This window comes from Chiloscyllium plagiosum, unplaced genomic scaffold (assembly GCF_037043375.1).
Source record: "Chiloscyllium plagiosum isolate Xiang-an unplaced genomic scaffold, Cpla_swu_hap1 HiC_scaffold_9, whole genome shotgun sequence".
NCBI classification, from domain to species: Eukaryota; Metazoa; Chordata; class Chondrichthyes; order Orectolobiformes; family Hemiscylliidae; genus Chiloscyllium; species Chiloscyllium plagiosum.
This window is the reverse complement of record NW_028270147.1, coordinates 65,767,606-65,778,670: the sequence shown is the minus strand read 5'-3', so window position 1 is coordinate 65,778,670 and position 11,065 is coordinate 65,767,606. Positions and strand designations below refer to the sequence as shown.

General features: G+C 44.9%; 1 protein-coding gene across 3 annotated transcripts in view; it reads left to right on the top strand.

Moving 5' to 3' along the window:
• The first annotated feature begins 974 nt into the window (after positions 1–974).
• pdca (phosducin a) overlaps positions 975–11,065 on the top strand; it is a 58,944-nt gene continuing 48,853 nt past the window's right edge. The window contains exon 1 of one of the 3 annotated variants that reach the window (XM_043699512.2): positions 975–1,094. The gene's annotated coding sequence lies outside the window, so the exon portion shown is untranslated. Of the gene's footprint in view, positions 1,095–1,250; positions 1,276–1,995; positions 2,031–11,065 lie in introns of those variants that run through there. The other 2 variants (XM_087990741.1, XM_087990740.1) reach the window with 2 other exon arrangements.

Genomic DNA, 11,065 nt, shown 5'->3' with positions numbered 1-11,065 from the left:
CGATGATTGGAAGCATTCAGTACTGTTTGTAACTGTTCAGAAAACTTTCAGGTTGGGCTTTATTCATAGCAAGTTGCATTCGTACCACACAGGGACCAGGCAATTAACATCACCAAAAGGAGAGAATCTAATCACCATTCTATGAAATCCAACCGTGTTAGCACTGTTGAATTTCCCACCAGCAGCATTCTGGGAATCACTGGTGACCACAAACTAAACAGGACCTACCATGTAATTACTGTGGGTGTAACAGCAAGCCAAAGGCTGGGAATTCTATGAAGAGTGATTCACTTTCTCACTCTCTAAAGCCTGTCCACTGTCTACAAGGTACAAATCAGGAATGTGATGGAAACACTTGCCTGGTTGAGTGCAGTTCCAACAGCACTTAAGGAGTCTAATACCGTCCACTTGATTGACATCCACCCACAACCTTCAATCTTATTCACCTCATCAACAGTGCTACGCAGCACAGCCAAAACTCATGGTCTCTTTTACCTAGAAGGCAGATGAAAATGCTGTACACTTAAGTTCCCCTCCAATTACACACTGTCCTAACTTGGAGCTCCATCCCAACAGCACTGTGGGGATATCTTCAGCAAGCAGTGCAGCAGTCTAAGAAAGCAGTTCAATATGACCATTAGGAATGGGAAAGAAATGCTAACCTACTCATAGCGAAACACATAATATATAAACAAATTTTGTAAAATGGACAGAACAGGCATCTTGCTCCAAATCTTGTGATATGGTAACTTCAGAAGTATTCTCATTTTTTTCCAATATTTCCATCGGCTAAATTAATTTATTTAGTGTATATCAACATCATGATTTCAACCACATTGTTTTCCAAAAACTGAGACATAGGTAGCTACCAGTACCATTGGATTTGATTGGACTACAATAATGAGAAAGGTTCTTAATTCTTTCAGCTCAATCTGATTATACTTCAGCTATTTCTGGACACGTCACCTTGATCTGAGAATTCAAACCGAAGGGCAGCCCAGCCTGAGAGGCTGTCCTCTGCATGAATCGTTATTTGCTGCCTTCAATGACACTACCTGAAGCATTAGCTGGAATTCTGGAGCTATACTGAACAGGTAGATCTCTTTCATTTCACCACGCAGTCCATAGGTATTTTTGACCCTCGCCTCTGTGGTCTACATTGAGAATAGAATTTTATTTCTCAAATCAGTTTAAAGTTTTGCTTTATGAGGGGAACAAAAATTACAGGTCATTCTGGGTATAATACGCATTTCATCAACGTGAATTGGCTATAAGGTGGGTGACGGATTGTGAACGCTGTTTGGCGAACGTTCTGTTGAATGGGTATAGTGATTTTCCACAGTGCAATTTTCTATAGAGCGAGGTTGTAAAGGAATGCAACTGTTGTGTTGTAGCAGAACAACCCATAGCTTAAAGCTGCTTGAGTCACGACTAATTCCTGAGCTAATTCATATTTTATTCATTCATGCAATGTGGGCATAACTGGCAAGGTCAGCATTTATTGCCCATTATATGAATTGCTTTGGTGAAGTTACTATTAGTGAGCTGTCTTCTTAAACTACTGCAGTCCTTGAAAAGTAGAGACATGTACAGCAAGATAAAGGCTTGGAATTCTAAGATGAGTGACTCACCTCCTCACTCTCTAAAGCCTATCCAATATCATCATGGCATAGTTGAGCAGTATGATGGAATCCATTTAACTGAAAGGGTGCAATTCTAACAATACTCAAGAAGTTGATATTTCAGGATAGTGTGTGATTTGGAGGGGAACCTATGGGTGATAGTGTTCCCATGTATTTCTCCCTTTGTCCATGTGGATGGTGGAGATGATGGGGGTATGGAAGGTGCTTTTGAAGGAGTCATGGTGAGCAACTGCAGTGTACCTTGTAGATGGTACACACTGCTGCCACTGTGCATCAGTGGTGAAGGGAGTGAATATTAAAGGTGGTGCATGGAGTACAGTCAAATGGGCTGCTTTATCCTGGATGGTGTCAAGGTCCTTGTGTGTTTTTGGAGCTGTACCAATCCAGGCAAGTAGGAAATATTCCATCACACTCCTGAATTGTGCCTTGTAGATGATGGACAGGCTTTGGAGAGAAAGGAGAGGAGTTACTTGCTGATAGATTCCTAGCCACTTACGTTCTCTTGTAGCCACTGTACTTACATGGCTACTCCAGCCTGTATTTTCTTTCAACATAAAAATATTTATAAACAAAAAATTCCATTTCCTTTCCTGTAAATATAACACCAGCATTCACGGTTGTATTGAGATTTTGTTGTATCAAGATCAAGTGGCTTAGTTAAGTATTACAAATTCTTTTCAGTAATATTGTATGGTTTTCTGATACTTACAAAAATTCAATTAAAACCTGTGCATCTATAATCCAATTTTATGCAAAATGAGCCATCATTACTTTTTGACCCCATTGAATGTGCAGTTGATGATATCAAAAGTACATATGACGTTGAACTATGATTTCAGAGAATGTTCACTTCAGGAATAGAGAAGAATGATCTTATATTTACATTATAAAGATTGAGAAGGTATAAATCAAACATTCTCATTAATCGACTTTATAATGGGAGCTATAAAGTACAGCAATGGTCACTGGGAAATAAGTCACATCTTTCCTCTTTTATTTCATATTGTGTATATACATAGATTGAACATTAGGCTATTAAACGAGTTGACCTGGTTAATTATCTGACCCAGTAATAATTAAAATGAGACTACTCACTGTCTAGAAAGATCCAGTCATTTTACATAATTAATCATGATTATCTGGAAATCAACACAACAGTTGCAGGAGACAAATTCTGCCTAAGCTTTGAAATGTCTGGTGGTTACGGTGGTTTGCTATTATTATTACTTCCTGAGCTGCTATGAGATCCCCTCAATAATCTACAATTACATTCCCAAATTCTTTTACCATGGGATAGGAGAATAAAATCTTCATGTGTAGCATTGATTCATTACTGCCAACATAATTAGGAGATCTCAAATAATTTCAAAACGTAATTCCTTACTGTACTTTCTTAAATCTAATTATACAAATCCCAGGAGATAGATAGAAGATACATAAGGAAAGATATTAAAAACTAATTGCATTTTACATTAAGAGAAAAGCAATTCAATTATCACTGTCAAATAAAACAAATTGACAACTTCTAATTCAAATTTCACAATGGGCATTATAGGCCTTTATGATTTCATGAACGATACTTAATTAACTTTTGTTCAAACTAGAATTCATGTAATTTGGGCAACATCTTGCAATAGGTAGAAGTTTACCTTTCATTAAAAGTATATTTTATGAAAATCTAGATCACAAATATAAATATTGCTTGGAAAAATTAGACAAACCATTATAAGAGCTAGTGTGACTGAGGATATTTTCTGTTTGTTCAATGACAATGGATGTTCCAATTAATGATGTAACAGGAAATTAATTGATACCATCTACCTTTGCTGTACTGCTATTTTCCTTGTGTTTAGACAAAGTGTACCTTTCTTAATACTGTCTATTATTGTCTATTTAAGCCTTGCCAATGAACTTTACAGAAAATGTCGCTTCAGCTGTTTAAAATCAAAGAAATCACACATCAGTTGGTTCACTCAGCTGCAGTTCATAGGGAAGCAGCTTAAATGTTTAGTGCAGTAAAAAGCTCTACCAGTATATTTGCTGCGATTTAAACTGGTGCTGCTAAAATAAACAAAACATGGTAATGCATGGAAATATCACAATGAAATATACATCAATTCTTTTTCCTGATATCAGCTGTGGACTGTGTTTGTCCTTCTTTATAAATTTATAAATGTCTAGACATGCAACATGATTAAGATAGGAGAAACAAAATTTAAGGTTGCATTTTTGTGGACTAACAACTCCTCTGTTGGATTGCATCACATACTTTAAAGATTCCTCATAATTAATAACTACATTGACACAATGGTAGCATTCTGGCATCTGAATCAGGTCATAGGTCAAAGGTTCACCCTCAAAATATAGCTCCATTATCTAAACTGAACCTGGATAGAAAAATGGTAATATTGCTATAGTGCCAATCTAGAGTCTTAGCTTAAAGCTCCTGGGATATGGGTTCAAGTCCTACTTGAGGCCAGTTAAAAATTATAAATGTGGTTTCAGTAATATTGACCATAAGTATTGTCATCTTCAATTGTCATTGAATACCATCTGGTTCAGTAATGTTCCTTTAGGGAAGGAAGTCTGCCATCCTTATGAATGAAACCTGACCTTTTATTGGGTTCCTAAAGGTGTACTACACTGTAAGTAGGCTCTGTCTGCTTTCTCAGATGAACGTAAATGTTTGTACAATACCAGTCAAAATAAACAGGGATTTTGTTTGGTATCTGGGCAACATTTATCTTTCAAACAATATTTCTAATAACAGTTTATGTGGTCATTTATCTCATAGCTTTTTTTATGGGACGTTGGTGTGCTCATATTGACTGCTGATGTTCCCAGCATTACAAAAGTTTAATTGCCTGTGAAATACTTTGGAACATCACATAGGCATCACATATGCTATATACAAGCACAGTCTGTCTTTATAGTTTGTAACCTCTTCTTTACAGCTTATCACCATATGACACTCTGTTCTACTAAAAGTACAACAACATTAGTTGTTTAATGAAGAGTCATTAAATGCCGATATCAACAGCCCAAGTGATTACAAAACCATGTATTTGTTACCTTTCAGCTGTTTGCTTCATGATGTCATTGTTCCTTTGTGGCAGGCAGCAACTTAAATGTTTTAATCATTTGGGGGTCGATTGAGTATATTTTGAAAGTTAAAATCTCGATTAACGATCAGATGGGCAGTGGTCGGCTCTCCAAGTTTCTGACATAAATCAACTCTGCAGGTTTGTACAGGCCTGACCATCAGTTCACCATGAAGCAAAAAAATTCCTCTTTTTCCACAAATATTGAGTTATTTAAAAATATATATATACAAATGTTGAAGGTTTCATTCTCAGTTCTGTCCCAGCCATGTGAAGATCTAGTCATCAGTGAAATAATCCAAGGTTGCTGCACTCTTCAAATCTTAAATCTGCAATATTCTGGCACTCCTTGATCCAAGAGCAAATTCTTCTTTACCAGGTCACAGATATGAGTCAATGAGATGGCAGTTCCAAATATGGTGAAAATCCCCAGCCCCAGGAAGGTGCTGGTTTCTCCAAGCTCAGAGTGGCCACGTTTCTGTATTACTTGGTAAAATATCACTCAATCCATGCTAAAATCTCAAAATAGGCGTGTTAGATCCAGATTTTGAAAGCTTTGACCAGGGAAATGGCAGAAACCAGCAGTATTGCGTTCAGTTTTCCAATGAACCAAACTGAGGAATGAATGATACCAAGACACAACTAGTCATTCCTCATATAATGAGCCAATTTAGATTCTCAGAAGGGCAATGAACAGAATCTAGAATTCTCATTACTGAACAGAGGGAAAACTGGAGAGAGAATGATTTGAACTATTTTCCTTCACTACCTGGGGAGACGGTGTCATGTCACTGGAGTAGTAATCCAGAAGTCCAGGCCAACAATGTAGAGAAATGGGTTAAAGGCCTACCAAGACAGGTGGTAATATTTGAATTCAATAAATGAACCTGGAGTTGATATGGTGACTATGCAAACATTGTCAATTGTTGCAAAATAAAACATCTCGTTGACTTTATTTTTCCTTCCTTCATTGTAAAAAGCAGCAATGTGTGATATAAGGCTATAAAGATAATTAGAAATAGGACCAGAAGTAGGCCATTCAGCCTATTTAGTCTGCTGTACTGTTCAATGAGATCATGGCTGATCTGCTAATTGCCAACTGCAATATCCTGCCACCTTTCCCCATACCCTTGATTCCCTTACTGATTAAAAATCTATCTGTATACTGAATATACTTATCATCTCAGATTTGACATCCCTTGATGGTAAAGAACTCACCACTCTCTGAGAGAAAACATTCCATCTCATCTTTGTCTGAAATGAGCAAATCCTTACACTGAGATTATGCTCTCTGATTATAAACCCACCCACTTTGGGAAATAACAAAGGGAACTCTTTTCCTTTTATTTAATACTTCTTTTTGTCATTCTTACTGTTTGTATTTTTGTTTGGTCATCTTTTACTGCTCTGTAAATTTCTAATTCACCAGGATCTGTCGTATTTTTTGCTCTGTTCTCAGCTTTTTCATTTTTTACACGTTGTTTTATAGTTCCTTATATACGCATGACTATTCTTTTGTGAGAAGCACAGTATAATTTCTCCTTATAGATATAATGATGTTATGTATCACAAAAACATATTTTTTGAACATTTCCCCACAAGAGGCTGCTGTGGAGCTCCACCAGATATTTCATTTCGAAGATGCAATCCACGACTTGGAGAGACAGAGAAGGAAGCAGGGACTGCTGAAGCCAAACTTCCCGTCCCCAGCGATATCTCCTTCATCATCACTCCTTGATCTTGTTCATGACAATGCCAGCCACCAGCTGGTCCTCTCTAACCACCGCATTGTCTGGGGACAAATCCTTCCCTGAGTCAGGACGCCATGTCATACACCCATGGGCAGCCATGGAAGGCCTACCCTCTTACTGTCACCACCCACCGCTTCCTGGTAATGTGGCAGCAGGAAAGGGCTGGTTAAAGGGACAGGAGGATGTGATCCTGAGGTGGCAGGAGGATGGGAATGGTTTGGGGGGGCAGGAGGATGTATGGGGGGTAGGAGGATGATATAGTATGGTGGGGCAGGAAGATGGCTATGGCAAGGTGTGAGGAGGCAGAAGGATGGTTATGGTGTGGGGGGCAGGAGGATGGTATGGTGTGTGGGGCAGGAGGATGGTGTGACGTGGGGGTAGGACGATGGCATGGTGTGGGGGGCAGGAGGATGGTATGGTATGGGTGTTGGGAGGATGGGTATGGTGTGTGGGGCAGGAGGATGGTGTGGCGTGGGGGTAGGAGGCTGGCATGGTGTTGGGGTGCTGGAGGAGGTATGGTGTGGTGGGGAAGGAGGATGGTATGGTATGGGGCAGGAGGATGGGTATGATGTGGGGGGCAGGAGGATGAGTATGGTGTGGGGGGCAGGAGGATGGGTATGGTGTGGGGGGCAGGAGGATGTTATGGTGTGGGGTTGCAGGAGGATGGTATGGTGTGAAGGGGCAGGAGGATGGTATGATGTGGGGGTGCAGGAGGATGGTATGGTGTGGAGGACAGGAGGATGGTATGGTGTGGTGGGGAAGGAGGATGGTATGGTATGGGGCAGGAGGATGGGTATGTTGTGGGGGGCAGGAGTATGAGTATGGTGTGATGGGGCAGGAGGATGGTATGGTGTGGGGGTGCAGGAGGATGGGTATAGTGTGGGGGGCAGGAGGATGGGTATGGTGTGGGGGGCAGGAGTATGAGTATGGTGTGATGGGGCAGGAGGATGGTATGGTGTGGGGGTGCAGGAGGATGGGTATAGTGTGGGGGGCAGGAGGATGGGTATGGTGTGGGGTTGCAGGAGGATGGTATGGTGTGAAGGGGCAGGAGGATGATGTGGGGGCGCATGAGGATGGTATGGTGTGAAGGGGAAGGAGGATGGTATGAGGTGGGGGTGCAGGAGGATGGTATGGTGTGGGTGTTGGGAGGATGGGTATGGTGTGTGGGGCAGCAGGATGGTGTGGCATGGGGATAGGAGGCTGGCATGGTGTGGGGGGGAAGGAGGATAGTATGGTATAGGGCAGGAGGATGGGTATGATGTGGGGGGCAGGAGTATGAGTATGGTGTGATGGGGCAGGAGGATGGTATGGTGTGAGGTTGCAGGAGGATGGTATGGTGTGAGGTTGCAGGAGGATGGTATGGTGTGAAGGGGCAGGAGGATGGTTTGGTGTGGGGGCCTGAGGATGGGCATAGTATGGAGAGGGCAGGAGGATGGGTATGTTGTGAGGGGTGGGCAGGGGGATGGTATGGTGTGGGAGGAGGATGGGTATGGTGTGGGGTGTGCAGGAGGATGGGTATGATGTGGGGGTCAGGAGAATGGTATGGTGTAGGGTGGGCAGGAGAATGGTATGGTGTGGGGGTGCAGGAGGATGGTATGGTTTAGGGTGGGCAGGAGGATGGTATGGTGTGGGGGTGCAGGAGGATGGGTATGGTGTGGCGGGGGCAGGAGGATGATTTGGTGTGGGGGGCAGGGGGATGGCATGGTATGGAGAGGGCAGGAGGATGGGTATGGTGTGGGGGGTGCAGGTGGATGGTATGGTGTGGGGATGCAGGAAGATGGGTATGGTGTGGGGTGGGCAGGAAGATGGGTATGGTGTGGGGTGGGCAGGAGGATGGTATGGTGTGAGGGGGCAGGAGGATGGGTATGGTGTGGGGTGGGCAGGAGGATGGGTATGGTGTGGGGTGGGCAGGAGGATGGGTATGATGTGGGGTGGGCAGGAGGATGGTATGGTGTGAGGGGGCAGGAGGATGGGTATGGTGTGGGGTGGGCAGGAGGATGGTATGGTGTGAGGGGGCAGGAGGATGGGTATGGTGTGGGGTGGGCAGGAGGATGGGTATGGTGTGGGGTGGGCAGGAGGATGGGTATGATGTGGGGTGGGCAGGAGGATGATTTGGTGTGGGGGGCAGGGGGATGGCATGGTATGGAGAGGGCAGGAGGATGGGTATGGTGTGGGGGGTGCAGGTGGATGGTATGGTGTGGGGGTGCAGGAAGATGGGTATGGTGTGGGGTGGGCAGGAAGATGGGTATGGTGTGGGGTGGGCAGGAGGATGGTATGGTGTGAGGGGGCAGGAGGATGGGTATGGTGTAGGGTGGGCAGGAGGATGGGTATGGTGTGGGGTGGGCAGGAGGATGGGTATGATGTGGGGTGGGCAGGAGGATGGTATGGTGTGAGGGGGCAGGAGGATGGGTATGGTGTGGGGTGGGCAGGAGGATGGTATGGTGTGAGGGGGCAGGAGGATGGGTATGGTGTGGGGTGGGCAGGAGGATGGGTATGGTGTGGGGTGGGCAGGAGGATGGGTATGATGTGGGGTGGGCAGGAGGATGGTATGGTGTGAGGGGGCAGGAGGATGGGTATGGTGTGAGGGGGCAGGAGAAGGCATATGGTGTGGGATGGGCTGGAGGATGGGTGTGGTGTGAGGGGGCAGCAGGATGGGTATGGTGTGGGGTGGGCAGGAGGCTGGGTATGGTGTGGAGGGGCAGGAAGATGGGTATAGTGTGGGGGGCAGGATGGCATGTTGTGGGGGGGCAGGATGGGTGTTTGGTGTGGGGGGCAGGAGGATGGGTATGGTGTGGGGTGGACAGGAGGATGGCATGGTGTGGGGGGAGGATGGGTATGGTGTGAGGGGGACAGGAGGATGGGTATGGTGTGGGGAGGCAAGAGGATGGGTATGGTGTGGGGGACTGGAGGATGGTATGGTGTGGGGAGGCAGGAGGATGGGTATGGTGTGGGGAGGCGGGAGGTTGGGTATGGTGTGGGGAGGCGGGACGTTGGGTATGGTGTGGGGAGGCGAGAGGTTGATATGGTGTTTGGGGTCAGGATGATAGGTATGGTATGGGGATAGGAGGATGGTATGGTGTGGGGGGTAGGAGGATGGTATGCTGTGTAGGGGTAAAAGGATGGGCATGTTGTGGGCGGGCAGGAGGATGTGCACAATGAGAGGACAGAATATTTGGCATGGTGAGCGGACAGGAGTTGAGGACCCATCACCAGAAATGGGCATCTTCTCTTCTTCAACTGCAAACTCTGACCTCTCAGCCACTGTCTCCATCTCTCCCTCACCACCAGTTCTCCACGACCTACCTCTGATCCACTCAAAATAGCGTTCTGCAGTTTGATACTGCACTATAGAGCACACTGGAACATCTCATTGCAATGCTGCTGCCAGGATAGTATATGTGTGTGGGACAAATACCTAACCTGTGGACTGGGACAGGAGCTGCTTCAAGCTCCTCGCATTCTTTTCTGGTATTGCCAGCTTCAATACTCACATTTTTATGATTTGCTGTCTCAACCAGAACTTACAGGTTTGCAGGGTTTCTGTGCTGCCTTGCTGTTTAGTGCAGGCACAAAGTCAGGCAGTTTATTCTGGCCATCAGCAAAGATCAGTCACAGATGCACATGATGTTCGACCTACACCATGTCGGTGCAGTGTCTGAGGCAGACACACTGCATGTGCAGCAAACACATGGCCATGTTGCAGAGTCTCAGGTGGGTGAGTCTCAGTCAAGTAATGGGAGCAAGACTTCAGTTAGGATGGTCCTGCTACAGTCAGTCAGAGACACTATCTGTTATCAGTTCAGGGACTTGGACAGAGTTGGCTGCTTGGGACAGTCAAGGTCCAGAAGTCTGTATCATAACAGCTCAGATAATGGGCCCCGGCCGTCCCATAGATCCGATGCCACAAGCCCAGGGAAACATGGGAAATCAATCATTGGGTTGTTTAAAGATCAGTCAGGGACCTGGTGAGTCGTCAGACAGGGATAGTCCATTCAGAGTGGTTGAATGAGTGGGCCATGGTCTGTCCACTGAAAGTCAAAGTGGGGTGAGAGGGGCTTGTTAGAAGGAGCCATTGGCTGTGGTAGGGAAGCTGAGGCAATCAATTGAAGGGATTGGAGGTGGCTTTCTGGGATGCAGAAGGAATAACAATTGTGAAAAGAGGCAATTCAATATATAAGGGGGGGGAGTCAATACAATATGTGAGGGAAATGCAGAGGTGGAGTCATTGCCATAGGCACACCCCTGACTTCGTTGTGGGGACAGTGTATACTATGTCTCACATGGCGATGCAGTATGTGTGGGCCTCAGAAGGTAAAGTGAGGAAATGATTAGTTAAATAAATTAGTTGGGTGGAAATTTGGGGAACATCAAAACCAATGGGGTTGACTGAGAGGACAGCCAAAAAGAGAGCATGAACAAATACAATTACTATTTCTTCCATTGTCTTCCCAATAGCAAGAGCAGGATGGAGATGAAAATGGCTGCCACCATATCCAGAATGGTGGGAGATGTAGGGGCAAGTGTTTCACTCTTTGAGAGGGGCATTGTGAGGCCCTTCAAAGGGCAATAG